The sequence below is a fragment of the Sciurus vulgaris genome (assembly GCF_902686455.1).
Source record: "Sciurus vulgaris genome assembly, chromosome: 13".
Taxonomy (NCBI): Eukaryota; Metazoa; Chordata; class Mammalia; order Rodentia; family Sciuridae; genus Sciurus; species Sciurus vulgaris.
Genome location: NC_136474.1, coordinates 29,970,822 through 29,985,830, shown reverse-complemented (window position 1 = coordinate 29,985,830; position 15,009 = coordinate 29,970,822). Strand labels below are relative to the sequence as shown.

The 15,009-nt window shown below is 43.3% G+C and overlaps 1 pseudogene across 1 annotated transcript; it reads right to left on the bottom strand.

The window, feature by feature from the left end:
* Positions 1 to 2,082: 2,082 nt before the first annotated feature.
* LOC306643094 (zinc finger and BTB domain-containing protein 9-like) lies at positions 2,083 to 11,388 on the bottom strand (annotated as a pseudogene). The gene is made up of 4 exons: positions 11,371 to 11,388; positions 10,941 to 11,145; positions 10,268 to 10,403; positions 2,083 to 3,709 (listed from the first exon to the last, which is right to left on the bottom strand). The product of its transcript is annotated as a zinc finger and BTB domain-containing protein 9-like (transcript).
* Between the last annotated feature and the right edge of the window lie 3,621 nt (positions 11,389 to 15,009).

The window sequence follows — 15,009 nt, the reverse complement described above, 5'->3', positions numbered from 1 at the left end:
TGTAAATACTGACTTCTTTCTCCAGTAAAACATTTGTGCCTATTTTTTTTTAAAAATCAAGTCAAATGGTGAAACTCTGTGGAGCTCAGACCCGGGACTGCTTCCCCCAGCCATTGCTATAGTGTAAGGCCTGGTGGAGACACAGCAAGACGTGCTGAAGAGCCGTGATCCGCCCTCGACTGTGGTCTGCGGGGCTTATACCCTTGCTCTTCCAGAAGGCATGCAGGCCTGCACAGAGACACCTGCAGAATGTCTGGCTCAACCTGGTTGGCCAAGTGCGTGTGCCTAACTTTCCACCCCAAGTTCCCGTCTAAGAAGGATGTGGAGAAGGGGAAAGGACATCCTGACAGGGAGCCCTGGAAGGCCATTGTCAGCTTGAACCGAGCTGTTTCAATTTCTGGAAGATGCAAAATAGAATAAAGAAAATTTTCGAATAGAAGGGACTCTAAAGGAGTTTTTGGATGTTTTACTCCAGCAAAACACAAGTCCAAACAAACAAGAGAAGAGGAGGGGGCAGGTGCCTACGGTAACACACAAAAGAGAATTTTTAAGATTTTGCCAAGTGGTTATTTCCATAGCTCTGAGTATGCTTTTCCTTTAGACCTCATGCATTGACTCCACGTTTGTAAATGTTGGTCTCTGTAGCATGTTTCTTTTCAAACCAAATACTTTTACTCAGTGATCTTTTCCTTGAAAGAACAGATTTGTGCCCTTTTTGTTTATTTGTTAAATATTCTTTTGACAGCAAAATACTAAGAGTATCACGGAAAGTAAGGACAAATATATGGAACATATATTTTAATTTAAAATTAACTTATATACAAACAAGTAGACTAATGATCCAAACCCTCCTTCAGAACACCCAGGAACCAATATTTTATATCTGATACATGACAATACAACACACGCATTCAGGAGCAGTGTTATTCTGTTTATTGAATATTGTTAAATAATTTTCCTGTTTTTAAGTAAAAATTAAGTTTAAATAATTAAAAAAATATTTTTCTTCTTGCACCTCAATTGATTAGCCTAATGTTATCTATGAGATGCTGGTCTCAAAAAAAAAAAAAAAAAAAAAAAAAACTATCCCTCATATATGCCTGTTTATTCACTTAGGAATGATCTGTATTCTTATTTATGTTTTACATGTACACAGAACAGAAAACAAAATGAAGATAAAATAACTTAAAATAGAAGTTCTAACATTTTATTCCTTCAAGTTAATAAGTTGGTTTGAACACAGCAGCTTATATGGCCCTTCTTTGGGATCCAATTCTGCTGAATTGAAACATTCTTGAGGAAACAGTGGGCATTTTTGAATAAGTGTACTGACCCATTCTTTACCTCTTATGAAAATGTGACTGCACATTTATGTATTTATTTACTGGGAATTGAACCCAGGGGCACCGAACCACTGAGTCACATCCCCAGCCACTTTTATTTTTTTGAGACAAGTTCTCATTAAGTTGCTTAAGACCTCACAAAGTTGCTGAGGTTGGCTTTTTTTTTTTTTTTTTTTTTTTTTTTCAGATTTCAGGGCAAAGTTAGAAGAAATGAAGTAACTGTTGAATCTCCCTTCACCCCATTAGAAGAAATGAAGTAACTGTTGAATCTCCCTTCACCCCATTCCTATATTTACGCCTCCACCTCTCAACAGAGGGCCGCCTCAGATGTGGGTGGAATGTAAAGAAGGTGGTGTGCTCCCCTTGCACTGTTCTCTTTAGCCTTCATCGTGTGCAGTCATAGCCCTGAGTCCCTCTGACCATGGGAATTTGTTCAGAGTGGTGCTATTCTGAGAGCATTTTAGGTCAGTGGCCATCTCCTGAGTTCACTGCCACATTTGTCACCTGTGATCAATATACAAATTATCGGTGGTCAAAGGTAAGCAAGAGGCTCAGGGGGCTGGGGATTGGTCCTCTATTCAGGAGTGTTCTAGAAAAGACACCTGGAATGCCCAACTTGTTGAAGTGCTCACCTACATTAACAGAAGACATCGGGGAGGTGTCCATTGGCGAGAAAGCAAGGTACAAGCTGAGGGGATTCTGGAAGGGGACAGTAAAAAAGTCCACAGAGGCTGGGGTGTCGCTCAGTGGTGGAGCACTGCTCTAGCGTGTGGAAGGACTGAGGTTTCACGCCAGCACTGCAGGTAGGAGGTGGAGGGGAGTACATAAGAAGAACTCTGCTCACATCATCCCAGTAATGACATGAGAAAGGAAAGCTTAGAGCTTTGTCTCTGAATTACCAGCATTCCAAATCAAACATATCCCTCGGTGGACACCAGTGCCTTTACCTCCTCAAGGAAACTAAAGGAAACATTTATCATTGTTTCATTTTGCTCTAACTCGTCTCTCACTAATATTCTTCTAATCTGAAATTTGGTTTCCTCAACAGTATCAACACTACCAAAAGAAAGTCCATGATGGGCAAGTGATCAAGTGGCCTAGAGACCACTTTTCTATAGAGTGGTTAATAAAAATCTGGGGTGAGAAATCTGAGCTTCTGCATCTGCTAGGTTGAGGTCTATACTCAATAATACGGAGTCCATAATATATCTAATCTCTTGGCAGGATTACAAGATCCAGGACTAGGGAAGGGAGGGTAAGTATGCCTCAGCACAGTGGCTATCTTGTTCTACAATTTAGTGCCTGGCCTCAGCAGTCACTTGTAATTCCAGTGGGCAGTGGCCCAACCCTGACCTTTGCAAAAGTCTCGGTGGTGAAGGAAACAGGCGTGGACACTGAACCCACGGCCACAATGGGGACAGGCATGCAGGACCCCAACCTGGGTCTTCACCTTCTTGGTCAGATGGTGCTTCAAATTGAAGCGCTTGTTGCAGAAGCCACAGCCAAAAGGCGGCAGGCTGAAGGTCAGCATGATGTGCCTGTCCTGTTTTGGATTTACTGCAAACCGCTTTCCACACAAGCAACCAAAGCATTTTCCATCTGCACAGGGTGCTCCCCTAGCTTCACAGGCCCAGGTACAGCCTGCCTTGCTCCCCTCGGTCCTCCACCCCTGACAGGACTTCATTTCCATGAAGATCCACTGGCTTCCAGGATGGACTCTCTCCCCCAGATGTTGCCCCTGCTCCTGAGGGCAGTAAGAACCTCAGCTCCTCGTTCCCTTCAGTGTCTCCTCCAGGAAACACTTTGGTCTCCTCTTTCTTCCTCCAGACTGAGTCCCACTTCCTGATATCTCCTCCTTAGGCTCAAAGGGTTCCTGCTTGATATAGAAGATTTTGGAGGGTAGTATAGTAGGTGGGCAGGAGGTTCAAGTGATGCACTCTCACTCTCAGGAAGTCTGCAGGCAGTAGACGATATGGGTACTAGGTGGGATCCAGGAGTACGGGGAACCCCGACACTCTCTGTGGTTGAGAAGTCTGAGAGAGTGTAGATGCTGATCCCTGGTCCTCCTCCTCCTCCTCCTTCTCCTCCTTCACCTGAATTTGTAACACCTCTCTAAGTTCACTCTCCTCCCCTCCCACTGGGCTCTCAGTAGAAGCAGAGGACTGCACTGGGGTCTGGAAAGGCGAAGAGTGAATGCACCTGCCTCTGGGAGAGGACGTGGTGGAAAGAAGTGCGTGGTAGGAGGCTGCTCCGCGAGCTGAAATCCCACCACCTGAACTTTCTAGTTCTCTAAGAATCTCTGAGCACTGATCTACTACTTGCCACATCTGAAGGCCACTGGTCACAAGGAGATGGGCAGGGAGAGCGTCTGAAAGAATGGACATTTTTTTAAGCTGTCTGTTTTATCTCAACTCCCTAAGGTCTCCCTCCCAGTGACGGGAACAAAGCCCTTAAAGCTGTTCCAGGAATCAGCCCCAAACAGGGAGTAAAAGGGTAAATTGAGCCAGATAGCCTGATAGTGCTCAAACAGTAGGATTACCAGAAACTATTGACCAGAATCTACGCCCTGTTGTAAAACATTGTGAAACATGTTGTATGTTATCAGCAAACCCAGACCCCCTTTGAAATTTCCCGGCAGCTTTGTTCCCCTTTCCCTTTCATGTGCGACCCCTTCCGATGTGTAGTCTCTGCCTTTATAAACCTACAAGATGTTCTGCTAGGGACTCGACTCCTCGAGTTGGGTCCCAGCGCGCTGGAATAAACACCAGCGGTTTGCATCAAGTGACGCCTCCTGCGGTTGACTGGGGTTGCCGTTGATCCATGGGACAGAGTTGGGGTTTCCTTTTTGGGGGCCTTATATTTGGGGGCTCGTCCGGGATAAGACAGCCCCCCCTCATCCGTGGAGTCGACCTTGGAGGTAAGAAGGGGTACCCCAAAGTTGTCTGTCTTTGTCTTGTGTTTTGTTAGTCGGTCTGGTTCTGTGAGCGCGCTTTCGGTTTTGGTGGCAGCCGTTGGGTGACTCGTGAGAGTGGCCGAACAGTGTTCGGTAGACGTGCCTGGGGGGCCACAGGTTGCATCCCTGGGTGACGCCCTAAGGGTGGGGGAGAGCCAGGGACGCCTGGTAGTCTCCAACGGTAAGGGCGCTGATGGGGTTCAATTGGCGGATCAGAGATTGGCGCCCGTCTGGTTCTGGTTCTGTTGTGTGTTTGTGGCGGAGGTGGAGGAAGGGTTGGAACAACTGCGGGGTTCTCGGCCTGGGCTACTCTCGGGTGGACCCCAAAGGTTCCTTCTCTGGACTCCCCCTCCCAACAGCCCTGAAGGGTAACTTAGCAAAGTAGCTTCAGTCTCAAAAGTAATGAAAAATAAGGTCTCATAATTTTAACATCCAACCTGTCCTGATGAGATGGCTATAATACTTAGACACAAAGTTTCTGTTAAAACCTGTTAGATCGTTCCAGATCTCAGTCAAGGCTTACATTGAAATATAAATAAAAGAAGGCTAAAGGCTCAGTAGGAGACCGGTCTCAAACCCAGGGAAAGAAAAGGTAAAAAGAGTCTTTAAAACTCCAGCAAAGTAAATGCTATATTTTTAATTATATGTTTTTTTTGAGCTCATGATTTTTTTGATCAGTTCTCTTTTTATTCAACTAGAGTTTTTGAACATCTGTTACACTGCAATGGAGATTCACCTATAAAGTTACAAGGCCTTGATTTTGTGTTATTTGTATGTTGTGCTGTCTGATGTCATGTTTTGTCTGTATCAAAACTGAGCGCTCCTAAAATTAAGATTTAAAAATGGATCCAGATACTTTTAATTCATGTGATTTAAAAAGGTTCAAATTGGGTAAACTAATAAAAGCAAAATGTCTTTGAAAATAACTCACAAGTCTCTAGGTGGTCAAGCTAATAAAATATTGATGTTAATAAAGTGTCTAATATCAATTGTTTCTAGGACTTTTCTTCAACAGGAAAGAGACAGCAAATACTGTACAGGACACTTGTCTGATATCTTGGTTTTTACAGAATAAGTGAATTAGAGTTAGCATGCATGGGATTACTCTAATGTGTTTGTAGAGACATCTGATTAATTTACAAAGTTAAAATGCTAATTGTTAAATAACATCGAGTACTTTTAACTCCTTAAATTCCATGAGGTATCATACTTAAACATTATTGGTGTTTTCATAGGTTGGTAAATAAAAGGGTTTAAACTTGCTTTGTGTCATCACTTAGGTAAAAACAAGGTTACTAAGAGTTATGTCCTAACAAGTGCAATTCTATATACAAAGGGTGCCAAAAGTTTCAACTGTGTTTCAATTAGAGTACTATAAACAACAGAATATTTAATCTTATTAAAATAGAGTAATTTATCTAAATTCAGAAATTTCATAAGAGTTGTTTCGGAATGTGAACAAAAAGGGGTCAACAAATAGGAAAGAGAAAATAAAAGGTTCTGGGTATGGAAATATATTTAGTAAAAGGAAAAAGGAAATGTTTCTGGGTAAGAAAGTGCTTGTGTGATGAAATACATGAGGGTCTAAGTAAGTGCTAAGAAAGTCTGTGTAAGTAAAGGGCAAGTTTCAACAAGTTTGTGTGTAACTAAGTTGGTTATATGTATGTGAGACAGCTAAAACTATTTAAGGTTTTTCCTAAGGTGAAATACTAACGTTCTGATATAAACCAAAGTTTAATCTATATGGTAAAATGACATGGTAAAATGACAAGGATTTGAAACACTAATTTACTCTTAACTTTGTGTTTATTAAGTTTTATTCTTTAGAACAATTAGTCTTAAAAATTGGGGTGTATACAATTATGGTTATACAACTGTTAGATTATTGTACTATGTTACAGAGTCTACATTTTTCTTTAAAAACTCAATTTGGTAAGATAAAAGTGTCAAGGTAATTGTGAAATGGTCACTAGTTGTATATTTAATGTGTTCATATTTTCAGGACTACAAGTTTTTAAAGCAGAGAATTTATCAAGCTCTGCTGTTCTCCAGATTAAACTTGTCTGTAATGGTAATCTTAAACTTATAAAGAGTAAATTTTATTGGGGATTTATTTCTATCATTTAATGTTCTATTATAGGACCTGCTATCAATAGGGTATGTGTAAAATGTTACTTTTTACACTGAGATAAAGAATTTCAAATGTAAATGTATTTCTAAATATTAGAGTCTAATTTGTTTAAAGGTTAATATTGTGAAACATGAAAGAAACATGAAAACATTTTATCACACAAAAGGAAAGTTAAAAGCTCTCTCAGGCCTTCTTTAATTCATGTTTTAGATATAATGCTAAATTGTTTTAACTAGGGTTCATACAGACCCAGGAAACAATATATGTAAACTTCTTAAAATGACACTTAAGAAAGAAGCAAAGGTCAACATCAGAATTAGAACACTTAAGATTTGTAAAGAGCCACACCTTACCTGAGATAAGGCTCTGCCTCCCACCTCACTGTGTGTAGAATAGATCCAAAATAAGCCAGACTTCAGCTTATTTAAAGATATAGTCAAAAGATTGGTTCTTGTTGTAAAAGTACTGTGATCTCAAATAGGGGATAGAATGTGGTTCTCAGTCAAAATTCAAGATAGCTATTATACAAGCTGAATATATTTTTACTCTTGCTAATTTCATTTTGTAAAACTGTTACCTGTTAATGTTTTGCAGAAGTAGCTGCTTCAAGAACACACAACCTAGGTAACTTGTGATAATAAGCCATCACCTATAGAATAGATAGTGGTAACTTCCAGTACTAATGCAGACTCCAGTTAGATAAAAAGGTAAATAACTGTAAAGTTATAGACATTAAAGTTAAAGCTCAGTACTCTTACTTTATGACTGGTGAGACTGGCTTGCTGGATAATTAAGATCAAACTTAGAGATTGGAGTTAAATACAGAGGTCAAGAAAGGTCCATATTTTGGTCTTGCCCTCAACGTCAGCCTGAACCCAGGGAATAAGAGAACTTCTCTAAGGAGTGTTGCAACTCTGGGTCACACAACCTCCTGATCAAGGAGATTGTTGAGACTAGAGGATGAAAAATCACCCAGTGCATCTGCTGCAGAGGAGGGTCATGGAAAAGGGGAAACATCCCTTGATGTTTCTAAAGGAAGTCACCTCATCAAGAGACCCTGCCTAATCAAAGTCACTGGTGGAGCTAAGGAGCCGCTCTTAAGTTCTGTACGAGTGACCCCTGTGGGAACTCAGCTGACTCTTTAACAAGACAGGAACCAGGTCAATTTGACCAGCTTGATCTTAGATACCCAGCAAAACAGTTAAAACCAAAATATAGCCATTCTTGGGCATTTAAAGGAAATAATAGTTAAATGTAACTTAAGATGTACACTTGTATTAGCCCACTAGAATAAAGGCTGGAAGCTACAAATGAGAGAAAGATTCTTCAGCAAATGTGCCTGATAACTATCAAGAGAAACTGCCAGAGTCAGAAGTTTTTAGTCAGTTTAAGGCCTGCAGACCTTCCTAAGCTACACAGGTAGACTTAATCTATGTTTGCTAGTATGATTATCTATTCCTAAGTAACAGAAGTATAGAGATCTCTAGTAAACACAGGTTATACCAATAAAGGGATATTTTACAAACTCAGATGACATTAAGTAGCTTAACTATATTTTCTGGGGACATCTATGACATTAAGAGTTAAATGTTGTGTTTACATTCCTGATAACCTGGAAATGTTAAAGTCCCCAAATAAAGGCCTTGTCCTCTCCAGCCTTTGCTAGGCCTAGTTATGGGAACAATTTCTCAGTTCTTCCACCTGCTGGTGAGAGGTTAACTTCTGTCATTTTCATGATACTCAGTGGCATGTTTCAGATGCTGCAACATTTACTTTGTACTAATCTCATTTCAGTACTCATGTCCATTTGTTCTTCTATCATAGAAGCAACCACCCCCAGATGACTTTACAACCTGCTCTTCCCCAACCAGTCTTCTTCCTGGGACCCCTCGATTGACACGATTTTTTTAAAAAAGGGAACTCCAAACTGCTTGCCCCTCGCTGCCCCCATTCAGCTTCGAAGCAGCCAGAATGACCGACTTCCCTTTTCATTTCCTTAACAAGCAGTTATGGGTTCCTAAAACTAAAGGGGGAATGAAGCCAGAATTGGGAACAGGTAGTTAGTGTAGAAATAGGGGATCGGGTCAATTCGAGCAAATGAAGCCATGAAGCCATCTGCCTCTGGAAGTTGGAGACTGCCCCTGGAAGAATGAAATGTCGAGGATCTCCAGAGGCCATTGATTACCAAATTTACCTGCCTTTATCAAGGACTGTTTATCAAGGACTGCAAACAAGGGGCTGCTAATTGGTGGCCTGCCCCCTGGGCTCTTGCCTGCCTGAAATCGCCTAGTCACCTTCATCAGGGAAAGAGTAAGTGCCGTACAGGTACTAATGCTCAGGCAACAATACCAGTCCCTCCGCCAAGGAAATAGCTTTGGAGAAGAGTATATAGAGACAGAAGTTCCATGATTAGATCTTACCAGAAAAGAAAATGGGGAAATGAAAGAATGGACATTTTTTTAAGCTGTTTATCTCAACTCCCTAAGGTCTCCCTCCCAGTTATCTCAACTCCCTAAGGTCTCCCTCCCAGTGACGGGAACAAAGCCCTTAAAGCTGTTCCAGGAATCAGCCCCAAATGGGGAGTAAAAGGGTAAATTGAGCCAGATAGCCAGATAGTGCTCAAACAGTAGGATTACCAGAAACTATTGACCAGAATCTATGCCCTGTTGTAAAACATTGTGAAACATGTTGTATGTTATCAGCAAACTCAGACCCCCTTTGAAATTTACCGGCAATTTGTTCCCCTTTTCCCTTTCATGTGCGACCCCTCCAGATGTGTAAACCTTTATAAGCCTGCAAGATTTTCTGCTAGGGACTTGAATCCTCGAGTCGGGTCCCAGCACGCTGTAATAAACACCTCTTGCGGTTTGCATCAAGTGACGCCTCCTGCGATTGATTGGGGTTGCCGTCGATCCATGGGACAGAGTTGGGGTTTCCTTTTTGGGGGCCTTACACTTTTACCTCCTGGTGAGAGGTTAACTTCTGTCATTTTCATGATACTCAGTGGCATGTTTCAGATGCTGCAACATTTACTTTGTACTAATCTCATTTCAGTACTCATGTCCATTTGTTCTTCTATCATAGAAGCAGCCACCCCCAGATGACTTTACAACCTGCTCTTCCCCAACCAGGCTTCTTCCTGGGACCCCTCGATTGACCCGATTTTTTAAAAAGAAGGAACTCCAAACTGCTTGCCCCTCACTGCCCCCATTCAGCTTTGAAGCAGCCAGAACGACCGACGCCCCTTTTCATTTCCTTAACAAGCAGTTATGGGTTCCTAAAGCTAAAGGGGGAATGAAGAGACAGAAGTTCCATGATTAGAACTTGCCAGAAAAGAAAATGGGGAAAAGAAAGAATGGACTTTTTTTAAGCTGTCTGTTTTATCTCATCTCCCTAAGGTCTCCCTCCCAGTGACGGGAACAAAGCCCTTAAAGCTGTTCCAGGAATCAGCCCCAAACAGGGAGTAAAAGGGTAAATTGAGCCAGATAGCCTGATAGTGCTCAAACAGTAGGATTACCAGAAACTATTGACCAGAATCTACGCCCTGTTGTAAAACATTGTGAAACATGTTGTACGTTATCAGCAAACCCAGACCCCCTTTGAAATTTCCCGGCAGCTTTGTTCCCCTTTCCCTTTCATGTGCGACCCCTCCCGATGTGTGGTCTCTGCCTTTATAAGCCTACAAGATTTTCTGCTAGGGACTCGACTCCTTGAGTTGGGTCCCAGGGCGCTGGAATAAACACCTCTTGTGGTTTGCATCAAGTGATGCCTCCTGCGGTTGATTGGGGTTGCTGTCAATCCATGGGACAGAGTTGGGGTTTCCTTTTTGGGGCCTAACACATCCAGAAGCAGGCGAAGGCACCCTGGATAAATGAGCTGAAGCAGCCCCTCAAAGGCAGCAACTTCAGTGACACTTGGCAGGTGATACGCGGTGCATCCCCCAGAAGCCGCTTGTCGTGGAAGTAAGAAGCTGCGGCTGAAAGAATGGACATTTTTTAAAGCTGTCTGAGGTCACCCTCCCAGTTATCTTAACTCCCTAAGGTCTCCCTCCCATTGTCTCAACTCCCTAAGGTCACCCTCCCAGTAATGGGAACAAAGCCCCTAAAGCTGTTCCAAGAAACAGCCCCAAACAGAGAATAAAAGAGTAAATTGAGCCAGATAGCTTGATAGTGCTCAAATAGTGGGATTACCAGAAACTATTAACCAGAATCTGTGCCCTGTTGTAAAACATTGTAAAACATGTTGTATGTTATCAGCAAACCCAGACCCCCTTTGAAATTTCCCGGCAGCTTTGTTCCCCTTTTCCCTTTCATGTGCGACCCCTCCCGATGTGTAGTCTCTGCCTTTATAAACCTACAAGATATTCTGTTAGGGACTTGACTCCTCGAGTTGGGTCCCAGCGCGCTGGAATAAACACCTCTTGCGGTTTGCATCAAGTGATGCCTCCTGCGGTTGATTGGGGTTGCCATCGATCCATGGGACAGAGTTGGGGTTTCCTTTTTGGGGGCCTTACACAGCTGACACTGCTTTGTGCTCCCTGAGTTCCCGGCCCTGCACCAGAAGCGACACACCACAGAACTTTTCCTCTAGCATGTGGTTGTTCAGGGATTCCAGCAAGGATGAGCTATGCTGAGGAAAGTCCATCTGGATTGTTTGTGGGCTGGGCTGCAGATCAGGGAGGTGGGTGCAGGAGGTAAAGATGTGGAGGTATCCGTGGACTCATCGGGAAAACCCCAGAGGGTCAGGAAGAGATGGGAATTGGGGGGTAGACTCTTCAAGTGGCCAAAGTTTTTCAGCTACCTCGTCGTTCCAGTCTGGAAGCCACCACCTCGCCTTTGGAGCTGCCCTCCCTCGTCCCACCTACACACCTCCCCCTCCCCCACCTCCTGCCAGCGTGCTTGAGGTTCCTCCTCTTGCCTCAGCCTCCTGAGTTATGGGATTACAGGCGTGCACCACTGCATCCGGCTCACATTTTTAGTGACAATGTTTTAATTCACTAGTTTTTTCTTTTGCCTCTAATTACCTTGTCCTTGCCTCCTTTCAATTATCAATGTGAGTTATTCCAGTTTCTCCACTAGAATTCTCCATCCAATTTTGAGGAATTTCACAAGACTTCATGTCAGACTTCTGACTTCCAGAACTCAAAGATAACAACATTTTTGTTGTTTTAAACCTCTTAAGTTTGCAATATTTGTTATAGCAGCGGCAAGAAACTAATGTATACCATAACTGTATCCTATGTATAAGTTTACTGTGGTTGTACTGTAAAGATAGAAAAAGCCCGCACCTGTGTAAATACAAATACAAGGCTCTTCCCAAACTGCCCTCAACCCCTCATAAAAGCTGAAAGAATTTTCTTCTCTTATCTTATCTGTAAAGGCCAGGTGGCTGACCCCAAAGCAAACCTTGCTGGCACAAAAGCAAACTTAAAGATAATGACGACCCTCCTCTCGGAGGTCAGGGTGACCCACAACTTAAAATGACATGCTTTGTATACAATTTCATACGTTAGCCCATCAAAAAGAGCACTGTAAAACTGATTGCCTTTCATTATAAAAACCCTGCTAAACATGGGCTCAGGGCCTCTTAGCATCACCGGTTACCGAGTGCGTGGAGGATCAGGCTCGAGCTTGCTAATAAATGACTCTTTGTTGCTTGCATTGATTGTGGTCTCTGGTGGTCTTTGTGGGGTCTCGAGCCACTGGGCGCAACAGTACGTAGGGCAGTTCATGTGTATTTTTTCATTAAATTATCTGGACTGCACTGTCAATTGTGTAAAACATGATTCCTGTTTTATAGCTGGAAAAAACTGAAAGTCAAGCTTTGAATACTTTGATGAATGTCGGACAAGGCATGATAGGTGTGGGCTGTATCCCTAGCCCTGGTGCTTTATATTCCCCCATGGCTTCCCCATGGCATGGGTGGAAGCTACCCACAGGGCTTACCAGCTCAAAGAAGAGATATTCGAAGTTTGGAGAAAAGACAAGAAGGTCAAAATATCCAAGCTTTCCAAGGAAAGGGTGCTATTTTTCAGGTCTTTGTGATCACATTGTGTCTTGCCGATGATCCCAGTTCAGGAATCGTTTTATACTTTCCTTGTAAAAACAACATGTGTTTGTGGAATACTGAGCACATGGGACACCCCAGCTTCTTCACATGGACCTAAACTGATGATGGGGTACATATTGATACCACCATTTAACAGTGACGAGTTCTGCTCCTTCTAATGTTGAAGATAGAACACTAGAGAAGCATGCCAAGGCAAGCATATTAAGCAGGTTTTATTTAAAGGTAATAATACAGACTTCTCCCGGTAGGAAGAAGGGGGCCATGGCTGATGTTCTAAAGTCCCCAGAAGTGAGCGCACCCTACATCTTTTATAGGTTAAATTCTCTTTTGTTCTCCAGTTCTCTCCCCCTTATCTCTCTTTCCTGCCTAGGTGACTAGGCCTGGTTTTGCATTAAGTGAGAAGCCATGGGCAGTAGGAGGGCCAAGGTGATTCAGGCAGGTAAGGGCCCAGGGGGCATAAATTAGCAGCTCCATGCTTGCAGTCCTTGATGAAGGCAGGTAAATTTGGGAATCAATGGGCTCCGGAGATCCTTGACATTCCATTCTTCCAGGGGCAGTCTCCAGCTTCCAGAGGCAGATGGCTTCATGGCTTCATTTCCTTGATTTGACCAGATCCCCTATTTCTACACTAACTACCTGTCCTTAATTCAGGCTTCAATATGACCCTCCCTCCCACCACTATTTACTCACAGACCAGAAAAGTGCAGGCTAGGAGGTCTCCTGTTCCTGTACATTGACTAGTTTCAGGGTGAGGGGGTGAGGAACGCTAGACCTTTTCCTAAGGAATGAGTCCAGTCACTGCCCCCATTGTGTGTGAATTTCTCCCAGCATCTTTAGGCTCCGTTCAATCTGCCTGACAAGACCGTGACAGAGCAAGCTTTGAGGCACCATCCTTTGGAGCCTGGCTGGACAGAGACTTTGCTGGGTTGGGGTCCCTGCCCTGGTGGGAATTCTGCAAACTAAAAGGAAGGTGAAAGTTGGCTACTGGCTTCTTCCCTACTTTCTGCATTCATCTTCTCTTTCTTTTCCTCTTTATTTTTATCTTCCTTTGCTCTTTAACCAGGGACTTAGAAAAGCTGCTTTGCTAAAAGCACTGACTCTTCACTTGGACCTGCAGAGTAAACCCAGAGTAAAGCTTGACATCTCTGCCTTTATTCTGTACATGTCTCCTTCATTACCTTAAAATTTGTGATCTGCTCAGTTCTACCCATAGATATGTTAATCATTTAAGGACTTTTCAGATAAAAACAGGTAACACAAGGATTGTAAGGCCCCCAAAAAGGAAACCCCAACTCTGTCCCATGGATCGACAGCAACCCCAATCAACCGCAGGAGGCGTCACTTGATGCAAACCGCAAGAGGTGTTTATTCCAGCGCGCTGGGACCCGACTCATGACTCACGCAGGAGTCCAGGAGTCGAGTCCCTAGCGGAAAATCTTGTAGGTTTATAAAGGCAGAGACCACACATCGGAAGGGGTTGCACATGAAAGGGAAAGGGGAACAAAGCTGCCGGGAAATTTCAAAGGGGGTCTGGGTTTGCTGACAACATGTTTCACAATGTTTTACAACAGGGTGTAGATTCTGGTCAATAGTTTCTGGTAATCCTACTGTTTGAGCACTATCTGGCTATCTGGCTCAATTTACCCTTTTACTCCCTGTTTGGGGCTGATTCCTGGAACAGCTTTAAGGGCTTTGTTCCCGTCACTGGGAGGGAGACCTTAGGGAGTTGAGATAAAACAGACAGCTTAAAAAAATATCCATTCTTTCAAGATCATTAGCTCGAAATTTACCTAACCCATTTCATCCCCCTTCAAGACTAAGGCGTGATTTGCAGGGACATTCGACTGTCAGCTTTTATTGCATCCTGTTTCAGAGCCCTGGATTGGTGCTCGGAAGTCACTAGTCATTGCCCTTCATATTCCCAGAGTAGTGGAGTCTCGTAGGCACCTCATTCCACAATGAGGCAGTACCCCTAAGCTCAAGGGAACTGAATCACCCCCTTCCAGGATCACAGGTATGAGAGACAGACATCCTGATCAGCAAGTGGGGATTTCCCCCTCAAGTGACAAGGACTTCTTCAGAGTCACCTCTCAGAGTCAGAACTGAGATGATGATTATAATATAATATAAAGCTGCTCCCCCGCCCTTTATGATGCAGTCATTTCCCCGCATCCCAACTTACAACCTAGCTTGTCAGTCTGTGAACATCCTAGCTAGCTATTGGTTCATCAGTCAGCTTGCAAGTATCTGTCTCCATTATTGGTCCGTTGTTATTAGCTCGAGAAATTCCACTGCTTAAGAATGGCTCCCCTGCCATTCTCTCTCTCTCTCCTCCTGGCTTTCACTCTCTCTTGCGCACACTTTCTCTCTTACCCTGCAGGGAGACACTCTGCCTGTTTGCTTAATAAACTCTCTCATGTGAGTTCCCGCATCCAGAGTGGTTTTTGGGTTCTTACAATGATTAACTGGACACAGCTCACCCAACTCTGTTTAATTTGCATGCCTCTTGCCCC